The sequence below is a fragment of the Gorilla gorilla genome, chromosome 5, assembly GCF_029281585.2.
Source record: "Gorilla gorilla gorilla isolate KB3781 chromosome 5, NHGRI_mGorGor1-v2.1_pri, whole genome shotgun sequence".
Classification (NCBI taxonomy): domain Eukaryota; kingdom Metazoa; phylum Chordata; class Mammalia; order Primates; family Hominidae; genus Gorilla; species Gorilla gorilla.
The window spans coordinates 45,198,191-45,212,569 of record NC_073229.2 but is presented as its reverse complement, the minus strand read 5'-3'; the positions used below and the strand labels follow the sequence as shown (position 1 = coordinate 45,212,569).

General features: G+C 40.1%; 4 non-coding genes across 4 annotated transcripts; 3 read left to right on the top strand and 1 right to left on the bottom strand.

Annotated features, from left to right (window-relative positions):
* Positions 1-1,121: 1,121 nt before the first annotated feature.
* On the bottom strand, positions 1,122-1,227 carry LOC115935070 (U6 spliceosomal RNA). The gene has a single exon (XR_004070785.1). It is a non-coding gene; the product is annotated as a U6 spliceosomal RNA (small nuclear RNA).
* Positions 1,228-4,714: 3,487 nt separating this feature from the next.
* Positions 4,715-4,786, top strand: TRNAM-CAU (transfer RNA methionine (anticodon CAU)). The gene has a single exon. It is a non-coding gene; the product is annotated as a tRNA-Met (tRNA).
* A 936-nt stretch (positions 4,787-5,722) lies between these two features.
* TRNAK-UUU (transfer RNA lysine (anticodon UUU)) lies at positions 5,723-5,795 on the top strand. The gene has a single exon. It is a non-coding gene; the product is annotated as a tRNA-Lys (tRNA).
* Positions 5,796-14,307: 8,512 nt separating this feature from the next.
* TRNAD-GUC (transfer RNA aspartic acid (anticodon GUC)) lies at positions 14,308-14,379 on the top strand. Its single transcript has one exon. It is a non-coding gene; the product is annotated as a tRNA-Asp (tRNA).

The following is a 14,379-nucleotide window of genomic DNA, read 5'->3' as shown; positions in this document are numbered from 1 at the left end:
CATTTTGACCTGTACCCTGAACAATTGCTTTGCCCTGAGATGCTTTGCCCCAACCTTGAGCTCAGAAAAACATGTGTTATATGGAATCAAGGTTTAAGGGATCTAGAGCTGTGCAGGACGTGCCTTGTTAACAAAATGTTTACAAGCAGTATGCTTGGTAAAAGTCATCACCATTCTCTAGTCTCGATAAACCAGGGGCACAATGCACTGCGGAAAGCCACAGGGACCTCTGCCCTGGAAAGCCGGGTATTGTCCAAGGTTTCTCCCCATGTGATAGTTTGAAATATGGCCTCATGTGATGAGAAAGACCTGACCGTCCCCCAGCCCGACACCCGTAAAGGGTCTGTGCTGCGGTGGATTAGTAAAAGAGGAAAGCCTCTTGCAGTTGAGATAGAGGAAGTCCACTGTCTCCTGCCTGCCTCTGGGAACTGAATGTCTCGTTATAAAACCCGATTGTACATTTGTTCAATTCTAAGATGGGAGAAAAATCGCCCTATTGTGGAAAGTGAGACATGTTGGCAGCAGTGCTGCCTTGTTATTCTTTACTCCAGTGAGATGTTTGGGTGGAGAGAAACATAAATCTGGCCTTCGTGCACATCCAGGCATAGTAACCTCCCCTTGAAATTAATTATGACATAGATTCTTTTGCTCACGTTTTCTTGCTGATCTTCTCCTTATTATCACCCTGCTCTCCTACCTCATTCCTTTTGCTGAGATAATGAAAATAATAATCAATAAAGACTGAGGGAGCTCAGAGACCGGTACCAGTGCAGGTCCTCCGTATGCTGAGTGCCGGTCTCCTGGGCCCGCTGTTGTTTCTCTATACTTTGTCTCTGTGTGTTATTTCTTTTCTCAGTCTCTCGTCCCGCCTGTTGAGATATACTCACAGGTGTGGAGGGGCAGGCCACCCCTTCAATAAGCAAATACTACCTCCTTTTAAATAAGGAACTTGAGCTTGCATGGATTTTGGTATCCGTAGGAGATCCTAAACCAATCTCCTACAGATACCAAGGTACGACTCTATTTTTAAAGATCCTGAAGTGTGATTCTAACGTGCAAAGTTTGAGAACCACTGTTCTAGGCTATTTCCGTATCATTGGTTACCCTTTTTAAAAAAAAAAAAAAATGTGGAATGCTTCGCAAATTTGCATGTCATCCTGCACAGGGGCCATGCTAATCTTCTCTGTAGAGTTCCAATTTGTGTATATGTGCTGACGAAGTGAATACAATTCTAATTGCTGCTTGTATACATATAGTTTTTCATTTTATATATAAACAATCAAAGCCAATTTTTATAGTGTAAAGAAAATCCCTTATCATATAGTATAAATCATATTTAACACTACCCTCTAACAAAGATTAAAGTAACTGTGTTTCTCCTTCACATCAAGAATGCCAAAATGGGGCAGGTGCAGTGGTTCACGCCTGTAATCCCAGCACTTTGGGAGGCCTAGAAGGGCGGATCACCTGAGGTCAGGAGTTTGAGACCAGCCTGGCCAACATGGTGAAACCCCATCTCTACCAAAAATATAAAAAAAAATTAGCCGGGCGTGGTGGCTGGTGCCTGTGATCCCAGCTACTCAGGAGGCTGAGGCAGGAGAATCGCATGAACCCGGGAGGCGAAGGTTGCAGTGAGCTGAGATCACGCCATTGCACTCCAGCCTGGGTGACAGAGCCAGACTCTGACTCAAAATAAAAATAAAAAGAAAAGAAAAAAAAGGAATACCAAAATGTACAGCGAAGATAGTGTTTTAAATCTCGCCCAGGCGTGGTGGCTCACGCCTGTAATCCCAGCATTTTGAGAAGCCGAGGCAGGCAGATCACCTGAGGTCAGGAGTTCGAGACCAGCCAGGCCAATATGGTGAAACCCCATCTCTATCAAAACTGCAAAAATTAGCTAGGCGTGGTCATGGGCACCTGTAATCCCAGCTACTCAGGAAGCTGAGGCAGGAGAATCGCTTGAACCTTGGAGGAGGAGGTTGAAGTGAGCCGAGATTGTGCCACTGCACTCCAGCCTGGGCAAAAAGAGCAAAACTCTGTCTCAAAAACAAACAAACAAACAAAAACAAAAAATACTTATAAAAATATGAATATTTTCATTGGCATCTTTCTTAGCTCAAATTTATTAAATTATGTGTTATTTATATATAAAAAGCAAAACACATGGTGTTGGTGTTAAGGAAAACATTATTCATGGCAATTGTTAAAGACAGTAACGAAAACTTTATTAGAGAGGGATTTTGCAGTAGGTGAGAGAGACCGGGCTCAACTTTGCATACAACAAGGAAAAGCGGGAATTTATAGCCAAGGATCAGAGTGGGGAGATGAGGTCACTGGATGGAAAATTACTGAAAGGAAACATCACAGGTAAGGGGGTTTCTGGCTAAACTGGCCGGATAGGATTCTTGAAGGCAGGCCAGGGTGATTACATCACTGGAGCATGGTGGAGGATGAGGAACCTGATCAGATATGAAGGGTGATCAGATAATAGAGGATGAGGGATTCTGGCTAAACTGACTTAGCACGATTATTGTTAAAAGTGGGCAATGCAGAGCTACAAACATTTAAGTCCAAAAGTCAGGGCTTTTGTTGAGAAGAGCCTTCAGAGGAACCTGACTAGAGTTTGGTCATGAAGAGAATCTTTGTCACTGTTCAAAAAATGTCTGATAAGTAATTAAATTATTAGAGATTAGTTGATATATTATCTAAATGTGTTAGTAATTTAAATCGTTTGGCATCTTTTCTGACTTGAATTTTATAATATTTAGATAATGTAAAAATAGAAACTTGTAGCAGTATTAAGCATTGGGGTTTCAAAATGAAGCCTCCAAATTCTTCCCTTGAGGACTCCAAGCTCCATCTTTAAGAATCCAGGGTCTGATGTTTCTTTCTTTCTTTCTTTTTTTTTTTTTTTTTTTTGAGACAGAGTCTTGCTCTGTCGCTCAGGCTGGAGTGCAGCGGCGTGACTTGGCTCACTGCAAACTCCGCCTCCTGGTTTCAAGCAATTCTGCAGCCTCAGCCTCCCTAGTAGCTGAAATTACAGCCATGCGCAATCTCAGCCATGCCTGGCTAACTTTTTTGTATTTTTAGTAGAGACGGGGATTCACCATATTGGTCAGGCTGGTCTCGAACTCCTGACCTCGCGATCCATCCGCCTCGTTCTCACAAAGTGCTGGGATTACAGACGTGAGCCACCGCGCCCGGCCCCCAGGGTCTGATTTTTCAAGTGTGAGAACAAGATAGTAAAGAAGACCGAGGGGAGCCCAGCAAAGAGAACCAAACACCACTGAAATTTGGGGAGCAGAACCAACTACATATTTTGCAGGCCCAGTGAAAAATTAAAATGAGGGAGCCCTTGTTCAAAAAGCAGGAAGACAATGCGTTATAATTATGAATATATACTGATATGGGTGTGAGCTGCAGGCTCACTCCCACCAAGACACCCTCCTAACTCACCTGGGCGCTGCCAGTCTGCCAGCCAGTGTCGGGAATGACAGCCATTATGCCACACCCCAGAAATCCCGGGATTAGGCTGCAGGAACTTAATCCCTCTTCTGTAGACCCCCTAGGGGACTTTACTGCTGGAGGCAGGTGGGGAAGAGGGGTCGGGAAAGAGAGTGGGGAAGGATGTCAGTTAGCAGGGCAAATTCGTTGCTGAAAACCCATCCACGGGAGGCAGAGCTCTTGGGAGCCAACTCTTGGGCAGAACTCTTGGGAGCCAACAGACCCCCATGCCTAAGCATGCTACATTGTCATGTTGGCTATAGCTTACAAAACATAAGTTTAAGGATAAAACTATTGAGAACTTCAAGAGAGTCATTACAAAACATTAAACCCCAAGAGTAGGGCTGAGTGTGTGTGTGTAGGGGTGCTCAGGGGATGGTGGTAAATTGTGCGACTGCATAGATCTCAGGCCCATGAAGCTCACCCCATTGGGGAGCTTAAATTATACACAGAATCTTTAAAACAGCTTTGCGCAATTCCTTGGCTGGAAGAACCAAGACTGACAAAAACGGGTCCACAGACGCACCTAGAAAGCGATCTGAGCCTCAGTTTTCCGACCCAGTGTCCAAAGGCCAAGTGGACAACACACACACGCTCTCCTTGTAGTTAGGAATACCCATCATGATCTTTGTGAAAGAAGTTTCATTGTGGTGGGGACGCAGAAAACTGAATCTTCTTTGAGTAGGCATGTCGTCTCCACGTCTCCCTCAATTCCGCGAGCAACGATTTTCAGAAGTACATGCATTTCCTTCTCTTCCGTTCGCTGCATCTTCAGTTTCTCCTTAGTCCCTCCAACCCGGCCGAGGACAGGGCCACACGACCACACAGTGCCCTTGTCTTACCAGGGACACGGAGGAGTCAAGGTGTTCCAAATGCAGACAGTGAGTGCACTATGGAAGGCGCGGAAAGCAAGCAAACAAACAAACGAACAAGCCCTGAATTCTAAATCCAACCCTAGAAGTCGGTGTATGAGAGCCTAACGGTTTGAAAATCAAGTTCCTAGGATTTCAGTCGGTTTTCTTAAGTTGCAAAGGAGCAGACGAGTTGTAGGTGACTATGTTGAGAAGGAAACGTGAGACAACTCGAGGATGAAAGACAGAGACTAGAGAAGATAAATGGATAAGGAAGAAAAAAATATTGACGCAGCTGGACAGCGGTGTTAGGAGATGCTTAAGTTACTTGGAGATAAGGCACAGAGGCACAAGGGCACAGCAGAGTGGCGCAGCGGAAGCGTGCTGGGCCCATAACCCAGAGGTCGATGGATCGAAACCATCCTCTGCTAGGGGGTCTGGCTTTTTTCCTCCAAAACACTGGATCTTGCACTTGTTAGAGGTGCTTTAACACCTGTCATGAATGACTGAAGACCTACAGTGACCGAGGGAGTAAACTCTGTTTTAACTTCCTGGTGCTTTCTGAAACCTAGTGCTTCACTTTCAAAGAACGGAAGCATAAGCGGAGAAATGAGTGAATCTGCAAATGGGAGGTCTGAAAAATAAGGCGGTAGAGGAGCAGAGACCGGTGTGAAGAAGTGAAAGACTGAGGAAGAGGTGAAGAAAAAGAGAGCGAAAGATGAAGACTAGGTTGGGCGACCGGGAAAAAGATATTACAAAATTTTGACGTGTGTTTTGAAGAAGGTAATTCCCCAGACAGACGCGGGTGTCACATGTGTGTTGCTCTGGCATTACGATTCCAGGAAACTTCATCTCTTAAAGAGCTAGGAAAACACCGGAGGAAACAACGGGAATTGAACTACTTCCCTTGTGACATAACAATCTTTCTTTACCCAAATGTTTGATACTTCTGAAGTTTCTTCCCACTTATCGAAGTCATTGTTGAAATGCGTACCTTCTGCCTCCAACCTTCTGGTAAGCTGATGAAGAAGCCTGGGCGTCCGCTCTAAAGCCGCCTTTACCAGCCAGCTACGATCTCTAAGGGCTGCTGTTCGCGATAATGAGCTGCGGGATTATTCACTACCGAAGGGGTCCCACTCTATTCTGAGCCCGATTTTCTTCGTCATTTCCCATGTAATAAATACTACACAATAATTTTATATTTAACGAATAAACAGTTTGAGGTTTAAATGAATGTTTAATATAATAAAGCTCGGCTGCAGTGCTGAGGCACAGGTATATGACCAGAACGCTTGGAAGAATCTAATAATTACTGAAATCATGAGCCTTATTAGCACTTCTGAGTGAGTTGGAGTCCCTCGTATACAGCCTGGATAGCTCAGTCGGTAGAGCATCAGACTTTTAATCTGAGGGTCCAGGGTTCAAGTCCCTGTTCAGGCGAAACTCATATATATTACTTCAGTTAGGTCTAAATCCCATCCCATTTGGGAACATTTTGTGAGGAGAAGGAAATATCACAAAGGCCGAAACAGACAAATGCATCGCTTTCTTCACTAAATTATGCTTTCCCAATATTATTTGAAACGTATCCCCAAGATTTCATGAGAAGTGGAAAAGGACATGATATAAAAATAATAAACTGGTGATGGAATGACTGGGAAATGGACCATTTTAAAACTCCCTTGAAATGGCTCATTAATCCAGGCATGGGGGGAGCACTTTGGGCAGTCTTGATTAAAATCCAAAATCTTTAAGAGCAGTGACCTTTGCATAGTTTGTCTCTGTGGTTCCTTGGAGTTTAGACCAGCTCTTCTTTCACAGAAAATTTGACCACTTTGCAACAGTTCCCAGTTGAAAAACTCATTTCCAGACACTTTTTGAAATAGAATTTTCTGTGTTTACATTATTTCTGTCATTATCCTGGGATTTGGATTATGGTTAATGACCTTGATCATGGGCTTCTAGTGCATGGCTTCTGTGGGCAGCACGCTAAACAACGCCACTGTGAAACAAAGGTACCAAGAGTTCAACGTTGTTGATAGTTTTTTTTTGTCATGTCTCTTTTGTCTTGAGCCTGACAATATTCAGTCCAAACACTGCATTTGGATCCATTTTGTAAGGTCTCGCCCTTTCTTTTTCAGTTATGTGATTCATTTGAAGTAATCAGGTCCATTTTGACTCTTTCCCCTGACCCTGTTTATTTTTTTTTTTTATTTTATTTTTTTGAGACAGAGTTTCACTCTTGTCGCCCAGGCTAGAGTGCAATGGCGTGATCTTGGCTCCCTGCAACATCCACCTCCCAGGTTCAAGTGGTTCTCCTGTCTCAGCCTCCCAAGTAGCTGGGATTACAGGAGCGCTACCATGCCAGGCTAATTTTTGTATTTTTAATAGAGACGGGGTTTCACCATGGTGACCAGGCTAATTTTGAACTCCTGACCTCAGGAGATCCGCTCGCCTAGGCCTCCCAAATTGCTGGGATTACAGGCATGAGCCACTGTGTTCGGCCTATTTTATTTTTTGTACATACTTAAAACATAACATCATTTTAAAAGTTAGAACTGTGCAAAAGAGACATACTCGAAGAAATATCACTTCCCTTCATTGCTTCTTTTTCTTTCCTTCTCCAGCTTTTTCAACTCATTCTCATCTACTCCCTATAGGTAATCCATCTTACCAGTTTCTTTTTTATCCTTCCTGCACCTCCTTTTGAATAAGCAGGCAGACACATACTTATTTATTTATTTATTTGTTTATTTATTTATTTTTAGACCAGGCTGGGGTGCAATGGCGCGATCTCAGCTCCTGCAAATTCTGCCGCCCGGGTTCAAACGATTCTCCTGTCTCAGCCTCCCGACTACAGGCGCGCGCCACCAGCCCTGGCTAATTTTTCTATTTTTAGTAGAGACAGGGTTTCACCATGTTGGTGAGGCTGGTCTCAAACTCCTGACCTCGCAATCCACCCACCTCGGCCTCCCAAAGTGCTGGGATTACAGGTGTGAGCCACCACGCCCGGTGATACATACTTTTTAAAATGTCCTCTTCTTTCTCAGACGAAAGATATTATACTATATTGTATATATATTGATTTACAGTATATAGATATTGATTTGCTTTATATATTGTATATATATTGATATCTATACAGTATCTATAGATATATACATATTATATATATAGTATCTATAGATATATACATATTGTATATATAGTATCTATAGATATATACATATTATATATATAGTATCTATAGATATATACATATTGTATATATAGTATCTATAGATATATACATATTGTATATATAGTATCTATAGATATATACATATTGTATATATAGTATCTATAGATATATACATATTGTATATATAGTATCTATAGATATATACATATTGTATATATAGTATCTATAGATATATACATATTGTATATATAGTATCTATAGATATATACATATTGTATATATAGTATCTATAGATATATACATATTGTATATATAGTATATGTATTGATTTACAGTATATAGATACTGATTTGCTTTACTTTTTTTGTTTAGCAATATATCTTAGAAATCTCTCCATGTCAGTTCACAGAGATCTTTTGTACAGCTGCATAAGTACTCCATTGTGTGGAAGTAGCAATCTAATCATTCTTTTATGCTTAAGCATTTAGGTTGTTTAAAAAATTTTGCAATTGCAAGCAATGCTGCAATGAATAAATATGCTGATGTATATTTTCATTTTGTTGGATGTAGATTTTCAGGGTAAATTGTTAGACTTGGGATTTTTGGGTGAAATGATTAATGTATATATAATTTTGTTAGACATAGTCAAATTCCCCTTCATAAAGATTATATTGATATCAATGTGCTTCCTTACCAGAAATAAATGACACTACCTGTTCCTGTATGCACTGACATACTTTTTAAAATTTTACCAAGCTGATAGCAGAGAAATAGTATCTTCATATAGTTTCAATTTGCAATTTTTTATTACAGAATTTAAACATATTTTCATATGTGCAAATATATATATTAATTATCTGTTAATTTTTTTTGCCCATTTGACTATAAAGTTTTGGCCTTTTTCTTCAATTGTTGAAAAATGTTTCCGTATTAAGGATATTAACTCTTTATCTGTGATACACATTGCAAATAGTCTCCCGGCCCCCATTCCCACCATTTGTTAACTCTGTTTAGAGTCTGTTTATCATATTTTTTTTTTTTTACCATATTTGTAGGTACTTTAAGATATTAAATTTTCTTTTATTATATCTACAGTTTAAGTTATAATTAGGAAACTTTCTATATCCAGGCTACAAGGGAATTCACACATGACTCTTTTTAATACTTGTAGGTTTCAGTGTTTGCACTTAGATCACTGATTCATTTGGAATTTATTCTTGCATAAAGAGTGAGGGCTGAATTTCATTTTAGCTCTAATTGGCTAACAAATTGTTCCTGAACTACTTGTCAAAAAGTCCATCTTTGCACCTATGGCTTGAAATATATGCTTTATCAAATATTAAATACCCGTATGTGATTTTGTTTACTTCTGGACTTTGTATTACATTACTAGACTGTTTTTCTATTTATTTGTGAATGCTATAGTGCTTTAATTATAGATGCATGAAGAGTATTTTTAATATCTGATAGGGCTACCCCTCTCCACAGTATCAAAGCTCCATTCTCATAGCTTCAAGGAGTGTTGACTGCTAAAGTGTCATTTCGCCTCAAGGAACAGCGCCCCTGCCAAAGATTGTACTCTCTCAGGACTAGACGCTCTCTCTGGGGCAAACAGTATCCAATGACCACATTTTTGCTTCAGTTTGGGACAGTTCTGAAGGGCATCCTACCAGAGCTCCTGTGGCTTGGCTGAAGCCTCTGCTGTAACTGCTTTGCAGTTTTACTTTTTCATCTCTCCAATTCTGCTTTTCTCTCATTCTTCTACATTTTCTTCTGTGTACTCTAATAAATTATGTGCACATAATCTCTGTCTCAGATAATCTGTTTCTTGGGAACCCAAACTAAGTCACTCTGTGAGACAGAGTCTTGGCTTTAATATTATTTCCTTTTTATTGGTAGAAGTATTGTTTCCTTTTTATTTTTATTTATTTATTTTTTTGAGACTGAGTCTCGCTCTGTCGCCCAGGCTGGAGTGCAGTGGCGCTATCTTGGCTCACTACAAGCTCCGCCTCCCGGGTTCACGCCATTCTCCTGCCTCAGCCTCCTGAGTAGGTGGGACTACAGGCACCCGCCACCACGCCCGCCTAGTTTTTTGTATTTTTTTTAGTACAGACGGGGTTTCACCGTTTTAGCCAGGATGGTCTCGATCTCCTGACCTTGTGATCCGCCCGCCTCGGCCTCCCAAAGTGCTGGGATTACAGGCGTGAGCCACCGCGCCCGGCCATTTCCTTTTTATTAAGTCTACAAGTTTTCCTTTGATTACTGCTTTAGTGTTATCGTGTGGAGTCCGCTACGTAAGATTTTCATTGCCTTTGTTGTATAGAAATTTTATGCTTTTTGTTTATATTTTCCCCTTGGCCCTAGTTTTTTGTTGTTGTTTTTTTGTTTGGAGATGTAGTTTTGCTCTCTTGCCCAGGCTGGAGTGCAATGGCGTGATCTCGGTTCACTGCAACCTCCACCTCCCGGGTTCAAGCGATTCTCCTGCCTCAGCTTCCCGAGTATCTGGGATTACAGGCACCAGCCACCATGCCCGGCCAATTTTTGTATTTTTTAGTAGAGACAGGGTTTCTCCATTTTGGTCAGGCTTGTCTCGAATTCCTGACCTCAGGTAATCTACCTGCCTCGGCCTCCCAAAGTTCTGGGATTACAGGCATGAGCCACCGTGTCCGGCCGGCCCTAGTTTTTAAAAGAAAATTTTATAATTTTCAAGGGTCAGAAACTGTTGATTTCTACTATTTCTACATTTTAGAATATATTGAGGATTTTTTGTGGGATTAGAACAGCTAATACATGAATAATTGTCATGCATATATTATGCATACACCATGGGAAATTTTCTCATTTCAGAGAGCAGACTTCAAAAATCTTTGCATCAGGCCTTTCACACATCAACCAATGAGCATCTGAGTTGTTTCCAGGTATATTTAATATTGTCAACAGTTCTATGAGCAATTATGCACATGTGGCATGGTACAGAGTTATAAGTACTTTGAGTGTGTGTGTGTGTGTGTGTGTGTGTTCCTAGAAGACAAATTGTTAATTTGTTACATTTTGTAAATGTTTAACTTTTTGAGATAATGACAAACCATTTTCCAGGGTTGTAAAAATGGATGCCTCTCTTGGCAATGTATTAGGGATACTACTACATATCCAAATAGTCAACTGCTGTTATTTTTGCACATTTCGTTTTAATTTGATCAAGTGGAGGTTAATAGTATCTTATTGTAGTGATGGTTTGTATTCCCTTTATCACAATGAGGTTGAACATATCTACATATGTTTGGATTTGTACATTTGAATTTTCTTCTAAATGTCAGTTTATTTATCTATTTGATTATTTCGTGTATATATTTGATTTATTTACATGTGGAAGTCTTGCTACATTTTTTATCTTCCCCCTTATCTAATCATTCCTTGCAATTCAATTACTTGAATGCAGTTTAATCTTTCTCAGTGTAACTTGTGTTTTCAATGTAATCTGTAATTACTTTCATAAATATCAAGGTTTTCTTAAACCTGGAGCATTTTTGTATCTTGTTTAACCAGTGTTTCCAATCTTTACTTCTTCCAATACATATTCTCATATATGTGGTAACCACTGCCTCTTGCTTCTCAATTTCTTTCTTCACCCTTCTCCTGCACCTTTTTCCCACATCAAAGGGGGCTGAACTCAGACTGTATTTCCCAAGCCTACTTCACATTTATCTGCAGCTCAGTTTAGTCAATAAAATGCACTGATGGGTGATAGGAGAGTAAAAGAAATAAAGAAGTCAGATAATTTCCACCACTGTCTGCCTGCTTTGGGCACCCTCTATGGGAACAGCTGCATGTTCTCCTTCACTTTAGCTCTCACTGGACAGGACTAGTACGATTAAACCTTAAGCCAGATAATTTCAATTCCTAGGGTCTAATAATGCTGTCTCTTCCAGAAAGTGTGATGGTATTTGCTTCTCTTTTCTGGGGAAGTTTAAGGATCTCTTCATGTGCAGAAAGCATTAGTTTTTAAATGTGAGTTACATATTGGTAAAATGCTGAGATTGGATGTTGAGTAGCAAAAGAGGTAGACTTCACTTAGCTGTTTTTGCTCAGACTTATTCATCACCCGTGCTCTTTTGTGCTCTATACTGCAATGACGTTGTTGTAAACTGCGTTTCCCAGACTCCCTTGTCAACTGACTTCTGGCTGGACTTAACCAATGTTAGGCACTGAATGGAGATGAAAGGGAAAAAGGAAAAGTGGAAACAGGGTATTGCTCATCCCTCCTGGGTTTCTGCTACATCTTAATGTGTCAAGTGCCTGACGGGTAAGCCTGCTGTGGCTTCAGGTTCTTCCAGGTGGCGGAGGCTTTTGGCCTTTAGTGATTTCCCGTTCTTGCTAATCTCTGTACCATTTGTCATATCAGTTTCTCTATCACTAGTGTAGCCAATTTATTGTATTAAATGTCTCAATCTTACTACCTAACTAGTGTATACAAGGTCCTGATTGATTTGTATAAATACTACTAAGAAATTGTAAATTTTGTTTTTGACATTTATGTCCTTGATCTTCATGGTGTTAATCTTTTTTTCTTTCTTAGACGGAGTTTCTCTCCTGTTGCCCAGGATGGAGTGAAACGACATTATATTGGCTCACTGCAACCTCCACATCCTGGGTTCAAGCGATTCTCCTGCCTCAGCCTCCTGAGTAGCTGGGGTTACAGGCACCAGCCACCACACCCAGCTAATTTTTTGTATTTTTAGTACAGATGGGGTTTCACTATGTTGGCCAAGTTGGTCTCGAACTCCAGACCTCAGGCGATCCACCCGCCTCGGCCTTCCAGAGTGCTGGGATTACAGGCGTGAACCACTGCGCCCGGCTCACGGTGTTAATCTTTACTCAATTTCATGTTTCCCCTCTATAGGAATATTATATTCCTGGCTTCATTTATTAAATACCCCCAACTCTCCTCTGATCTAGCATAACCCTCTGTCGATATACCAGAGTTTATATATGTATGGGCTTTTTAAATGAACTCTTTTTCATATTTTGTCAACTCAAGATTTTATATCAGTACCTGTTTTAATATACGAATTTCTGGAATGTCTAATAAGTCCTGCAAGTTTGTTGGCAATTCTCTCCTTATTTTTAGTAAGTGTTCTTGCTATTATAGTTCCTATGCACTTCCATATAATTTTACAACAAGTTTATCAAGTCCTTGGAAAAACACTTTTGGAATTTATGTTGAAATTACACTGAATCAATAGATTAGTTTGGGAAGAAATGATATAGTTGAGATATTAAGCCTTCTTTTCTGTAAACATGATATATTTTTCCAGTTATTTAGGTTTTCAGTTTCTATTTTGAAAACAAGCTATTTTGTCATTCTACCTCTTCTGATATTTTTGAAAGTTTATAGTTTTTAATCTATTAGTTATCTTCATCATTACATTATTATTTAAGGGTTTGGTTATTGTGTTTCTTTGGACAATCTCTTTGTTTCCTTACTTTGAACAATAACAATGCAAGATTGCATATTCTTCCTCCCCACCTCGCTTCACTCTCACCTACAGCTAATTTTAGTCAGTAATTTTACAGCTCTTAATGTTTACTTTGGTGTAGTTAATTAAGCTCATGCATATAACGCTTCTTCATTCTTAGTTGTAGTGGATTAAATAATGTTGCCCCCAAGTTTGTGTCCATCCAGAACCTCAAAATGTGACTTTATTTGAAAATAGGGTCTTTGCTGATGTAATTAGTTAAGATGAGGTCATACTGGATTAGGGTGAGGCTTAAATCCAATGACTCGTGTCTTTATAAGAAGAGAAGGCATACAGAGACACAGAGAAAAGAAGGCCACATAACAACAGAGACAGAGATTGGAATTACGCAACTACAACCCAAGGTACACTAGAGGTTTCCAGGAGCCACCAGAAGCTAGGAAGAGGCAAGGAAATATTCTTCCCTAGAGCCTTCAGAGAGGGTGACTGCAGACACTTTGATTTCAGACTCCTAGACAACAGAACTGAGAGCAAATTTTTATTGTTTTAAGCCACACAGTCTGTGACATGTTATGGCACTGCTAGAAAACTTGCTGATTTTCTCTCAGTACACACTCAGATTTCTGATGCACATCAGGTTGCCTTTAATTCCCTGTTACATCAAATTGGTACAATGAATATCTTATTTCTGTGAAGCCATTTATTGAGCTCAGCTGGAATTTCACTGAGGCACATTCCTAGGAATGGGATTTCTACTACTAAACGGCTATGCAAAAATAAACACGCATTTAATGTCACCGCTGCAAAATCTAAAACCTAGACTTTAAGATCTTTCCTTTATGAAAGAAAATGTAGAAATTCATATATGTACGATTTTTATCATGGTAAACAGAAGCAGAGGAAGGGCATCTAACTCACATTGGTCCGAGAAAAAATCCTGGGGGACGGTGACCTTGAGGTAAGCCTATAACGAATAAACTTGAGTTGAAGAAGAAAGGAGGATATTTCGAGCAGAGGAAGCTTTTTAAGTTTACTGTACTCCTTACTATTAATGAACATTTCTTTGCTATTCATGACCTAGAACTATTTTCAGCAAAGTCATAATCTTTTGCAGAACTGCCGTTTTCAGATTTTCGAAGCGACATGGGAAATCTGTTTTACAGAATATTATAACAACTTTTTAATATGAAGATTAGCATATTTTTAGGAATTCTCTGCCAAGAACAAATTCAGTAGCCAATGTATGAATGCCATTTCAATTGAGTTTCTTTTGACAATTTTTTTTTTTAAGTCTTCCTCGTTGGTATAGTGGTGAGTATCCCCGCCTGTCACGCGGGAGACCGGGGTTCGATTCCCCGACGGGGAG